Source organism: Thalassophryne amazonica, chromosome 4 (genome assembly GCF_902500255.1).
Source record: "Thalassophryne amazonica chromosome 4, fThaAma1.1, whole genome shotgun sequence".
NCBI classification, from domain to species: Eukaryota; Metazoa; Chordata; class Actinopteri; order Batrachoidiformes; family Batrachoididae; genus Thalassophryne; species Thalassophryne amazonica.
Genome location: NC_047106.1, coordinates 137,899,736 through 137,914,089, shown reverse-complemented (window position 1 = coordinate 137,914,089; position 14,354 = coordinate 137,899,736).

The window sequence follows — 14,354 nt, the reverse complement described above, 5'->3', positions numbered from 1 at the left end:
TTATCGAAGATAATGTTTTCATTATCTTTTTCATTGCTTGCCTCTACTGGTGGTTGGCTCTCACTGCGGTATTGTATCACTTCCTGTTCCGGAGCACAGCGGTGTTTTGCTGTATCTGTTAGCTGTTTAATCTGCGCAGTTAGATTGATCTAGTTACCTAGATAATGATTTGTTTCACAGTCTAATCTTCACGTGCCTTAACTAAAGCACTCCCTCTGTTGAATCACCTCTAAATTATTTACACATTATTCACTTTGTGTGTTTTTAGGAATCCGCTAGCTTAGCGCAGCTACTAGCTCTTAGCTGGTTTAGTATGGCAGCTTCTCCTGTCTCTCCCGCACTTTTCTGCTCTGGGTGTGAAATGTTTAGTTATTCCTCGGCCTCCTTTAGCAGTAATGGTACTTGTAATAAGTGTAGCTTATTCGTAGCTTTGGAGGCCAGGCTGGGCGAATTGGACACTCGGCTCCGCACCGTGGAAAATTCTACAGCTAGCCAGGCCCCTGTAGTCGGTGCGGACCAAGGTAGCCTAGCCGCCGTTAGTTCCCTTCCAGCAGATCTCGAGCAGCCGGGAAAGCAGGCCAACTGGGTGACTGTGAGGAGGAAGCGTAGCCCTAAACAGAAGCCCCGTGTACACCGACAACCCGTTCACATTTCTAACCGTTTTTCCCCACTCGGCGACACACCCGCCGAGGATCAAACTCTGGTTATTGGCGACTCTGTTTTGAGAAATGTGAAGTTAGCGACACCAGCAACCATAGTCAGTTGTCTTCCGGGGGCCAGAGCAGGCGACACTGAAGGAAATTTGAAACTGCTGGCTAAGGCTAAGCGTAAATTTGGTAAGATTGTAATTCACGTCGGCAGTAATGACACCCGGTTACGCCAATCGGAGGTCACTAAATTTAACATTGAATCGGTGTGTAACTTTGCAAAAACAATGTCGGACTCTGTAGTTTTCTCTGGGCCCCTCCCCAATCGGACCGGGAGTGACATGTTTAGCCGCATGTTCTCCCTGAATTGCTGGCTGTCTGAGTGGTGTCCAAAAAATGAGGTGGGCTTCATAGATAATTGGCAAAGCTTCTGGGGAAAACCTGGTCTTGTTAGGAGAGACGGCATCCATCCCACTTTGGATGGAGCAGCTCTCATTTCTAGAAATCTGGCCAATTTTCTTAAATCCTCCAAACCGTGACTATCCAGGGTTGGGACCAGGAAGCAGAGTTGTAGTCTTACACACCTCTCTGCAGCTTCTCTCCCCCTGCCATCCCCTCATTACCCCATCCCCGTAGAGACGGTGCCTGCTCCCAGACCACCAATAACCAGCAAAAATCTATTTAAGTAAATGTTAGTAAATGGTATAATAATTGATCAACATATTGATTTATTCTGCCTTACAGAAACCTGGTTACAGCAGGATGAATATGTTAGTTTAAATGAGTCAACACCCCCGAGTCACACTAACTGCCAGAACGCTCGTAGCATTGGCCGAGGCGGAGGATTAGCAGCAATCTTCCATTCCAGCTTATTAATTAATCCAAAACCCAGACAGAGCTTTAATTCATTTGAAAGCTTGACTCTTAGTCTTGTCCATCCAAATTGGAAGTCCCAAAAAACAGTTTTATTTGTTATTATCTATCGTCCACCTGGTCGTTACTGTGAGTTTCTCTGTGAATTTTCAGACCTTTTGTCTGACTTAGTGCTTAGCTCAGATAAGATAATTATAGTGGGCGATTTTAACATCCACACAGATGCTGAGAATGACAGCCTCAACACTGCATTTAATCTATTATTAGACTCAGTTGGCTTTGCTCAAAATGTAAATGAGTCCACCCACCACTTTAATCATATCTTAGATCTTGTTCTGACTTATGGTATGGAAATTGAAGACTTAACAGTATTCCCTGAAAACTCCCTTCTGTCTGATCATTTCTTAATAACATTTACATTTACTCTGATGGACTAACCAGCAGTGGGGAATAAGTTTCATTACACTAGAAGTTTTTCAGAAAGCGCTGTAACTAGGTTTAAGGATATGATTCCTTCTTTATGTTCTCTAATGCCATATACCAACACAGTGCAGAGTAGCTACCTAAACTCTGTAAGTGAGATAGAGTATCTCATCAATAGTTTTACATCCTCATTGAAGACAACTTTGGATGCTGTAGCTCCTCTGAAAAAGAGAGCTTTAAATCAGAAGTGCCTGACTCCGTGGTATAACTCACAAACTCGCAGCTTAAAGCAGATAACCCGTAAGTTGTAGAGGAAATGGCGTCTCACTAATTTAGAAGATCTTCACTTAGCCTGGAAAAAGAGTCTGTTGCTCTATAAAGAAGCCCTCCGTAAAGCTAGGACATCTTACTACTCATCACTAATTGAAGAAAATAAGAACAACCCCAGGTTTCTTTTCAGCACTGTAGCCAGGCTGACAAAGAGTCAGAGCTCTATTGAGCCGAGTATTCCTTTAACTTTAACTAGTAATGACTTCATGACTTTCTTTGCTAATAAAATTCTAACTATTAGAGAAAAAATTACTCATAACCATCCCAAAGACATATCGTTATCTTTGGCTGCTTTCAGTGATGTCGGTATTTGGTTAGACTCTTTCTCTCCGATTGTTCTGTCTGAGTTATTTTCATTAGTTACTTCCTCCAAACCATCAACATGTCTATTAGACCCCATTCCTACCAGGCTGCTCAAGGAAGCCCTACCATTAATTAATGCTTCGATCTTAAATATGATCAATCTATCTTTATTAGTTGGCTATGTACCACAGGCTTTTAAGGTGGCAGTAATTAAACCATTACTTAAAAAGCCATCACTTGACCCAGCTATCTTAGCTAATTATAGGCCAATCTCCAACCTTCCTTTTCTCTCAAAAATTCTTGAAAGGGTAGTTGTAAAACAGCTAACTGATCTGCAGAGGAATGGTCTATTTGAAGAATTTCAGTCAGGTTTTAGAATCCATCATAGTACAGAAACAGCATTAGTGAAGGTTACAAATGATCTTCTTATGGCCTTAGACAGTGGACTCATCTCTGTGCTTGTCCTGTTAGACCTCAGTGCTGCTTTTGATAGTGTTGACCATAAAATTTTATTACAGAGATTAGAGCATGCCATAGGTATTAAAGGCACTGCGCTGCGGTGGTTTGAATCATATTTATCTAATAGATTACAATTTGTTCATGTAAATGGGGAATCTTCTTCACAGACTAAGGTTAATTATGGAGTTCCACAAGGTTCTGTGCTAGGACCAATTTTATTCACTTTCCCTTAGGCAGTATTATTAGACAGCATTGCTTAAATTATCATTGTTACGCACATGATACCCAGCTTTATCTATCCATGAAGCCAGAGGACACACACCAATTAGCTAAACTGCAGGATTGTCTTACAGACATAAAGACATGGATGACCTCTAATTTCCTGCTTTTAAACTCAGATAAAACTGAAGTTATTGTACTTGGCCCCACAAATCTTAGAAACATGGTGTCTAACCAGATCCTTACTCTGGATGGCATTACCCTGACCTCTAGTAATACTGTGAGAAATCTTGGAGTCATTTTTGATCAGGATATGTCATTCAATGCGCATATTAAACAAATATGTAGGACTGCTTTTTTGCATTTGCGCAATATCTCTAAAATTAGAAAGGTCTTGTCTCAGAGTGATGCTGAAAAACTAATTCATGCATTTATTTCCTCTAGGCTGGACTATTGTAATTCATTATTATCAGGTTGTCCTAAAAGTTCCCTGAAAAGCCTTCAGTTAATTCAAAATGCTGCAGCTAGAGTACTGACGGGGACTAGAAGGAGAGAGCATATCTCACCCATATTGGCCTCTCTTCATTGGCTTCCTGTTAATTCTAGAATAGAATTTAAAATTCTTCTTCTTACTTATAAGGTTTTGAATAATCAGGTCCCATCTTATCTTAGGGACCTCATAGTACCATATCACCCCAATAGAGCGCTTCACTCTCAGACTGCAGGCTTACTTGTAGTTCCTAGGGTTTGTAAGAGTAGAATGGGAGGCAGAGCCTTCAGCTTTCAGGCTCCTCTCCTGTGGAACCAGCTCCCAATTCAGAACAGGGAGACAGACACCCTCTCTACTTTTAAGATTAGGCTTAAAACTTTCCTTTTTGCTAAAGCTTATAGTTAGGGCTGGATCAGGTGACCCTGAACCATCCCTTAGTTATGCTGCTATAGACTTAGACTGCTGGGGGGTTCCCATGATGCACTGAGTGTTTCTTTCTCTTTTTGCTCTGTATGCACCACTCTGCATTTAATCATTAGTGATTGATCTCTGCTCCCCTCCACAGCATGTCTTTTTCCTGGTTCTCTCCCTCAGCCCCAACCAGTCCCAGCAGAAGACTGCCCCTCCCTGAGCCTGGTTCTGCTGGAGGTTTATTCCTGTTAAAAGGGAGTTTTTCCTTCCCACTGTCGCCAAGTGCTTGCTCACAGGGGGTCATTTTGACCGTTGGGATTTTTACGTAATTATTGTATGGCTTTGCCTTACAATATAAAGCGCCTTGGGGCAACTGTTTGTTGTGATTTGGCGCTATATAAATAAAATTGATTGATTGATTGATTGATACACACACAGACACACACACACAGACACACACACAGGCACACACACACAGATGCACACACACACACACACACACACACAGACACACAGACACACACACACACACACACAGACACACACACACACAGACAGACAGACACACACAAAAAAACACACACTGACAGACAGACACACACACACACAGAGACAGACAGACACACAGACACACACACACACACACATACTGGTGACAAACATGTCTTTCCATTGTGTCCACCAGAGTGCGATGTGATCTTGTACAAGGTCGTATTGATGACAGAAGAGCTCTCACCCAATCAATGCCGATGTTCAGATTTGGAAATCTTTGTCACACTGGGCATTGGTTTTCTATAGATACCCAGAAGAGCCCAAATGAGGCCCGTGTCTGGACTATGATCTGTACACTGCCATGTTCACAGAAGCTAAACCATGAGCTCATTAATGCATAAAGGGGTGGGGGGATGGGGGGGAGCTCTACATGTGAGGAAAGATGTCTGAACACACCCCTGTCTTAGAGTCTGACCCACTTAACCTCAGGTGTTTATTCAATCGTATTTGTGGGTTCTCCTAATGGTTTACTTTGTTGTGGACATTAAAGGTTATGAGCCGCGTATTTTCTCAGTAATCATAAATTAAGTGAATCTAATGGGTGAAGTTACTGACAGCTGCTAAAAGTGCCCACACGATTAATTCTGATGAGTTTTCCTCTGCCTGAATACAGCAACAGATCTGATCCGTCTGCACTGGACCACATACACCAAGCCAGTTTTGTACGGTGGGGGGTCTTGGGGTGGATGGGTTTTTGTCCGATGGTGTTGAGATGTTTGAAAAACATAGGAATGTTGTGTTTGTTGAAAATCCTCTTGAGTTTCTCACAAATTCCACCCACATGGAATTACTCAGTTATTCCTTTTGTTCTTCTCTTCTTCAGCACTCACATTGTTGGTGTTCCTTCTGGCTCTTGTAGATCTTTTCATAAAGGTCCAGTTATGATATTCACAGACTGTAAGAGCCTCCTTCAGGTGATGGTGTTCTTTTTCTTGGGCCTGAGCACTGGGATGTTTCCAGCTCAGTGTTGCAGGGTTCTGATATCTCCCAGCTTGTCTTCCAGTGGATGTTGGGAATCAAAAAGGAGGTATCGGATTATGTAGACCCCCCAGTGTGCGAGCTCCTGTCATCATTTATGTGAACATTGATATTTCAGTCCCTCACTACTGCAACTTACAAATGATGAAGCTTTTCTGAATGAAGAGTGACATGTTTTCAAGGAACTAAAAGAGTCCAGTTGTCTTGTTTGACAGTTGACTTAACTCACATGAATCCTCCATGTTGTTCACGTTTGTAGAGATTTTCAAGTCCAGACATAAGATGCAATGCATCTATTCTCCCTTTCACATGGCTGACATACTGGCATAGTAAGGTACTATGCTTCCTATCCTTTAAAATTAATTTTTATTAGTAACTGAACAGGTCTCGGCCTCGACTCTATCTAAATTCTGGGTCTGTTAGTGAAGCTTAGGGCTCGCGGCCGGCGATCACTTTTGTATTTTCTCTGCTTTCCTGTTGAGGTGCTGCTGATGAATTATACCTTAGGTGTGGTGTTTCCAGCTGACTGATTCTGCTCTTTGTCTCTCTGTCTGAGGTGGGAAACGTGCGGAGTGGTGTCTGTGGACAGCGGGATGCTGGACTGACTGTGAGACGCCATGCCTGAAGCTGATGCAGCAGATGTTTTGAATTCCTGTTTTCTTTGTCAAAAGTGTGTAATTGTTAGAATGGCCTTAGCAGCGGGTCACCCCTCTGAGTCTGGTCTGCTTGAGGTTTCTTCCTCAGTATCATCAGATGGAGTTTTTACTTACCATTTACTCTAGGGGTTGGTAAGGTTAGACTTTACTTATGTGAAGCGCCTTAAGGCAGCTTTGTTGTGATTTGGTGCTATATAAAGTGATGATAAAGTCATGATCTTCAAGTTAAGAACATCTTTAGAGTGATGATCAGCAGTACAAACCCAGATGTAATTCTCTGTTTTGGGCTTTAAACTCATCACACTGCATTTGCTGATGTGAAGCCGTAGCAGGAATGAAAGCCATTCCTGGCTGCAGTCATGTGTGAATGTGTGAAGGCATGTAACCCTCCACTGCCCCATGGGCCTTTACTTGAGGACCTGTTCTCAGGTAGCTCAGCGGCGGGTGTTTGTAAGAGACATCTACCTCCTGCTTAATGTCTTCCTGCTCAACCTGTGGCCTTAAATCACAGTGTAGCAAATGGGGGAAAAAACCCACAAACTGGGTGAAACCCTGTGGATCTCCCGATCACTGCTGCTTGCACTTGATGCAGTCTAATGTTTTCCACTGACACTGATACTTTAAGTATTTCCTTTTCTTGCTTAATGACTTTGCACCACATTCATGAAGATCACATTACAACTATTTAAATAAGTTTGAGCGCTGATCAGTGCCAGAAACAAACTACCTCAGCAGCATGGAGTGTATCACTGGGTCCTCACTCAGATCTTCATTGTGTGTCTCCATAATGGGTTTGGGAATTTTGGGGGGGGGGGGGTATCTGGTTATTGGTTCTGGGGCAGGGCTCCATGTTCCCTGTGGGTTAATGCATCATTGATGCTGCCTGGTTCGTGGTGGTGAGCGTTGGAAGTCACTTGTGTCACTGAGCCTAAGGTGCTAGACTGGTGCCAAATTGAGGAAAGGGCTTTATTTAAAGAAATGCAGGCAAATGTTACTCATAACCATCCCAAAGACATATCTTTATGTTCGACTGCTTTCAGCAATGCTGGTATTTGGTTAGACTCTTTCTCTCCAATTGTTCTGTCTGAGTTATTTTCATTAGTTACTTCATCCAAACCATCAACATGTCTATTAGACCCCATTCCTACCAGGCTACTCAAGGAAGCCCTACCATTAATTAATGCTTCGATCTTAAATATGATCAATCTATCTTTATTAGTTGGCTATGTACCACAGGCTTTTAAGGTGGCAGTAATTAAACCATTACTTAAAAAGCCATCACTTGACCCAGCTATCTTAGCTAATTATAGGCCAATCTCCAACCTTCCTTTTCTCTCAAAAATTCTTGAAAGGGTAGTTGTAAAACAGCTAACTGATCATCTGCAGAGGAATGGTCTATTTGAAGAGTTTCAGTCAGGTTTTAGAATTCATCATAGTACAGAAACAGCATTAGTGAAGGTTACAAATGATCTTCTTATGGCCTCAGACAGTGGACTCATCTCTGTGCTTGTTCTGTTAGACCTCAGTGCTGCTTTTGATACTGTTGACCATAAAATTTTATTACAGAGATTAGAGCATGTCATAGGTATTAAAGGCACTGCGCTGCGGTGGTTTGAATCATATTTATCTAATAGATTACAATTTGTTCATGTAAATGGGGAGTCTTCTTCACAGACTAAGGTTAATTATGGAGTTCCACAAGGTTCTGTGCTAGGACCAATTTTATTCACTTTCTACATGCTTCCCTTAGGCACTATTATTAGAAAGCATTGCTTAAATTTTCATTGTTACTCAGATGATACCCAGCTTTATCTATCCATGAAGCCAGAGGACACACACCAATTAGTTAAACTGCAGGAATGTCTTACAGACATAAAGACATGGATGACCTCTAATTTCCTGCTTTTAAATTCAGATAAAATTGAAGTTATTGTACTTGGCCCCACAAATCTTAGAAACATGGTGTCTAACCAGATCCTTACTCTGGATGGCATTACCCTGACCTCTAGTAATACTGTGAGAAATCTTGGAGTCATTTGTGATCAGGATATGTCCTTCAATGCGCATATTAAGCAAATATGTAGGACTGCTTTTTTGCATTTGCACAATATCTCTAAAATTAGAAAGGGCTTGTCTCAGAGTGATGCTGAAAAACTAATTCATGCATTTATTTCCTCTAGGCTGGACTATTGTAATTCATTATTATCAGGTTGTCCTAAAAGTTCCCTGAAAAGCCTTCAGTTAATTCAAAATGCTGCAGCTAGAGTACTGACGGGGACTAGAAGGAGAGAGCATATCTCACCCATATTGGCCTCTCTTCATTGGCTTCCTGTTAATTCTAGAATAGAATTTAAAATTCTTCTTCTTACTTATAAGGTTTTGAATAATCAGGTCCCATCTTATCTTAGGGACCTCATAGTACCATATCACCCCAATAGAGCGCTTCACTCTCAGACTGCAGGCTTACTTGTAGTTCCTAGGGTTTGTAAGAGTAGAATGGGAGGCAGAGCCTTCAGCTTTCAGGCTCCTCTCCTGTGGAACCAGCTCCCAATTCAGATCAGGGAGACAGACACCCTCATCTTCTTTTAAGATTAGGCTTAAAACTTTCTTTTTTGCTAAAGCTTAGGGCTGGATCAGGTGACCCTGAACCATCCCTTAGTTATGCTGCTATAGACGTAGACTGCTGGGGGGTTCCCATGATGCACTGTGTGTTTCTTTCTCTTTTTGCTCTGTATGCACCACTCTGCATTTAATCATTAGTGATTGATCTCTGCTCCCCTCCACAGCATGTCTTTTTCCTGATTCTCTCCCCTCAGCCCCAACCAGTCCCAGCAGAAGGCTACCCCTCCCTGAGCCTGGTTCTGCTGGAGGTTTCTTCCTGTTAAAAGGGAGTTTTTCCTTCCCACTGTCACCAAGGGCTTTTGCCTTGCAATATAAAGCGCCTTGGTGCAACTGTTTGTTGTGATTTGGCGCTATATAAATAAAATTGATTTGATTTGATTTGAAATGTGAGAAAAAAAAATTGGCAAATGGTGAATTTGGGTGTGCTAATTCCAAATCTGTCATTTGCAAAACTGTATCTGTCTTGACCTTGACCTTGAAAGGTCATTGAACTTTGTACCTGTTGACCTGGCAAAAAAAAAAATCCCACTTTGAATATGAATTATCAATCTGAGCTCATTCAAAATCCACAAAATGCTTACATAATTGTCCAGTTTCCTACATTTGAATACGTGTTTTGAATTCTAATCACCAATTTTCCAGGATGTGCTTGACCTCTGGTGTCCTTGCGAGGTCATTGACCTTTGAGATTGCTCCGTTGAACTTTAATTTGAGTTCCTAATCATTTTTCAACATGTGTCCCAAGTTTAGATAATATGTTGTTTTAAATATGATGTCTCTGAAAAATACCTTACCTGACCTTTTGTGACCTTGAATGATTTTGAAATTAGTCCTGGAGGTATGACTGTTAATCCAGGCTTGACCATGTTTTCAATGTGTTTTAATCTGAATCCTTGTGCAATGGACTTTTCTAGAACTTTATTTTATTTATATACTTAGGTATTTCACAAACCAATCACTGAAATGTCATTCTGCACATGATCTTTAAGAAGAGCTCGATGACCTTTTGTGACTGCACTGTCTTGGAACATCAAACCGATAAACAGAACATTAAAACTTTTTTGCCTTGTCCTAAACTGTAATATTTGTTTGCTTGTCAATGCAGGGACTTTGTAGCAAGATGCAAAATAATCAGACCTTTACCTCCCTGTGCACCATAAGGTCAATAGTGACCTTCCCATTGGTGACCCAATTTCACTTCTGGAAAATCCCCATGAACTCTGCTGCTCTTGTAGGCATGCCACCAGGGATCAACTGCTCTGAACATTTTCCAAAATGTACATGGTAATGCATGGTAACTGCTTTCACTGAGTAGCTAAGAAATAGCCTAGTTCAGAAGGGCTTTTGATTATCAGTTCATAGCTACACTAAAGTCTTTCACAATACTAGAAATGAGAAATGGCCTAGTCAAAATGGGTCTGTGACTTTCATTCTGCTGTAGTACTGTGGATATTTCTCTCTAGTACTTTTCATATGTAAATAAGTATGCTAGTATTAAGGCTTTGGTATTAGTTTGTGCAGTAAATAGCTGGTGTGTATGATATATATCATTGTATGTATAAGTCTTTCACAATATTAGAAATGAGAAATGGCCGAACCAAAATGGGTCTGTGATTTTCATTGTGCTGTAGTAGTGTGGGTATTCTGTCCAGTACTGACCATATGGAAATACGTATACTGGTAGTTAGGTTTTGTTTATATGTACTGTACTTTGTACAGTGAATAGCTGGTGGATATACAACCCCAATTTCGATGAAGTTGGGACATTGTGTAAAATGTAAATATAAACAGAATGCAATGATCTGCAAATCCTCTTCAACTTACATTCAGTTGAATAAACCACGAAGACAAGATATTTAATGTTCAAACTGATAGACTTTTTTTGTTTTTGTGCAAATATTTGCTCATTTTGAAATGGATGCCTGCAACACATTTCAAAAAAGTTGGGACAGGGGCAACAAAAGACTGGAAATGTTGATGAATGCTCAAAGAACACCGAATTGGAAACAGGTGAGTGTCATGATTGGGTATAAAAGGAGCATCCCCAAAAGGCTCAGCCATTCACAAGCAAAGCAGAGGCAAGGATCACCACTTTGTGAGCAACTGCGTGAAAAATAGTCCAACAGTTTAAGAACAATGTTTTTCAATGTTCAATTGCAAGGAATTTAGGATTCCATCATCAGGGCTGGCATTGAGGCAATATGGCTAATCAATCAATCAATCAATCAATCAGTTTACATGAACAAATTGTAATCTATTAGACAAATATGATTCAAACCACCGCAGCGCAGTGCCTTTAATACCTATGGCATGCTCTAATCTCTGTAATAAAATTTTATGGTCAACAGTATCAAAAGCAGCACTGAGGTCTAACAGAACAAGCACAGAGATGAGTCCACTGTCCAAGGCCATAAGAAGATCATTTGTAACCTTCACTAATGCTGTTTCTGTACTATGATGAATTCTAAAACCTGACTGAAACTCTTCAAATAGACCATTCCTCTGCAGATGATCAGTTAGCTGTTTTACAACTACCCTTTCAAGAATTTTTGAGAGAAAAGGAAGGTTGGAGATTGGCCTATAATTAGCTAAGATAGCTGGGTCAAGTGATGGCTTTTTAAGTAATGGTTTAATTACTGCCACCTTAAAAGCCTGTGGTACATAGCCAACTAACAAAGATAGATTGATCATATTTAAGATCGAAGCATTAAATAATGGTAGGGCTTCCTTGAGCAGCCTGGTAGGAATGGGGTCTAATAAACATGTTGATGGTTTGGATGAAGTAACTAATGAAAATAACTCAGACAGAACAATCGGAGAGAAAGAGTCTAACCAAATACCGGCATCACTGAAAGCAGCCAAAGATAACGATACGTCTTTGGGATGGTTATGAGTAATTTTTTCTCTAATAGTTAAAATTTTGTTAGCAAAGAAAGTCATGAAGTCATTACTAGTTAAAGTTAATGGAATACTCAGCTCAATAGAGCTCTGACTCTTTGTCAGCCTGGCTACAGTGCTGAAAAGAAACCTGGGGTTGTTCTTATTTTCTTCAATTAGTGATGAGTAGAAAGATGTCCTAGCTTTACGGAGGGCTTTTTTATAGAGCAACAGACTCTTTTTCCAGGCTAAGTGAAGATCTTCTAAATTAGTGAGACGCCATTTCCTCTCCAATTTACGGGTTATCTGCTTTAAGCTACGAGTTTGTGAGTTATACCACGGAGTCAGACACTTCTGATTTAAAGCTCTCTTTTTCAGAGGAGCTACAGCATCCAAAGTTGTCTTCAATGAGGATGTAAAACTATTGACGAGATACTCTATCTCCCTTACAGAGTTTAGGTAGCTACTCTGCACTGTGTTGTTATATGGCATTAGAGAACATAAAGAAGGAATCATAACCTTAAACCTAGTTACAGCGCTTTCTGAAAGACTTCTAGTGTAATGAAACTTATTCCCTACTGCTGGGTAGTCCATCAGAGTAAATGTAAATGTTATTAAGAAATGATCAGACAGAAGGGAGTTTTCAGGGAATACTGTTAAGTCTTCTATTTCCATACCATAAGTCAGAACAAGATCTAAGATATGATTAAAGTGGTGGGTGGACTCATTTACTTTTTGAGCAAAGCCAATAGAGTCTAATAATAGATTAAATGCAGTGTTGAGGCTGTCATTCTCAGCATCTGTGTGGATGTTAAAATCGCCCACTATAATTATCTTATCTGAGCTAAGCACTAAGTCAGACAAAAGGTCTGAAAATTCACAGAGAAACTCACAGTAACGACCAGGTGGACGATAGATAATAACAAATAAAACTGGTTTTTGGGACTTCCAATTTGGATGGACAAGACTAAGAGACAAGCTTTCAAATGAATTAAAGCTCTGTCTGGCTAAGCCTGAAACTAATTTGTCGAGGGGTTTGGGGGCTGTCTAGGCCCCAATGGGGTCCAGGGGCAAAGCCTCGGGCTGGGGGCTGCGACTGTAGGCCTTTTCAAACCTGTTTGGAAAGCTCTCAGGAACACCCAATGTTAAAGATTTTAAACAACTACCATCTTTGAGGTCAAGTGGTTTGTGTTTTACAATGCAGTTTTTTAAAGCAAAAATAAAATAACCACAAACAAAAACTGGGCATAGGTTCCCCTAACATCTGCAGGTTTTGACTACATACTACCATTTCAATAAATTAATGGTTATTAACTTAAAACATGAGCTAAGCATTTTGTTTTCGAAATGCCAAAATTCGTAATTTAAATTTTGAAATTTATCGAACACTCTTCATGGATGCTTAATCCTTTTACTAAGACCTCTTCACACTACATAGATAAAAAACAAAATACGACTTACAGCAATCGGGTGCAGTGGTCAAAATCATATCCACTAAATAAACTCTTTCTTCAATTTGATCGCTTTGTCTAACAGGTGCCTGAAAAATGCTAAGAAAAATTTTTGTTCTGATACAGATCAAGCCACATTAAAACACATTCAATGATTGGTTATCACATCGAGCTAGACTAATGCAAAATTGTGTTATTAACCCTCTGGGGTCCAAGGACATTTTTTGGACAGTTCACTCGCCTGGCATAAATGTTTTATTATTGCTGTTAACAGCTCTCCCTGCATCCCACAATCAATCAATCAATCAATTTTTTTATATAGCGCCAAATCACAACAAACAGTTGCCCCAAGGCGCTTTATATTGTAAGGCAAGGCCATACAATAATTATGTAAAACCCCAACAGTCAAAACGACCCCCTGTGAGCAAGCACTTGGCTACAGTGGGAAGGAAAAACTCCCTTTTAACAGGAAGAAACCTCCAGCAGAACCAGGCTCAGGGAGGGGCAGTCTTCGGCTGGGACTGGTTGGGGCTGATGGAGAGAACCAGGAAAAAGACATGCTGTGGAGGGGAGCAGAGATCGATCACTAATGATTAAATGCAGAGTGGTGCATACAGAGCAAAAAGAGAAAGAAACAGTGCATCATGGGAACCCCCCAGCAGTCTACGTCTATAGCAGCATAACTAAGGGATGGTTCAGGGTCACCTGATCCAGCCCTAACTATAAGCTTTAGCAAAAAGGAAAGTTTTAAGCCTAATCTTAAAAGTAGCGAGGGTGTCTGTCTCCCTGATCTGAATTGGGAGCTGGTTCCACAGGAGAGGAGCCTGAAAGCTGAAGGCTCTGCCTCCCATTCTACTCTTACAAACCCTAGGAACTACAAGTAAGCCTGCAGTCTGAGAGCAAAGCGCTCTATTGGGGTGATATGGTACTACGAGGTCCATAAGATAAGATGGGACCTGATTATTCAAAACCTTATAAGTAAGAAGAAGAATTTTAAATTCTATTCTAGAATTAACAGGAAGCCAATGAAGAGAGGCCAATATGGGTGAGATATGCTCTCTCC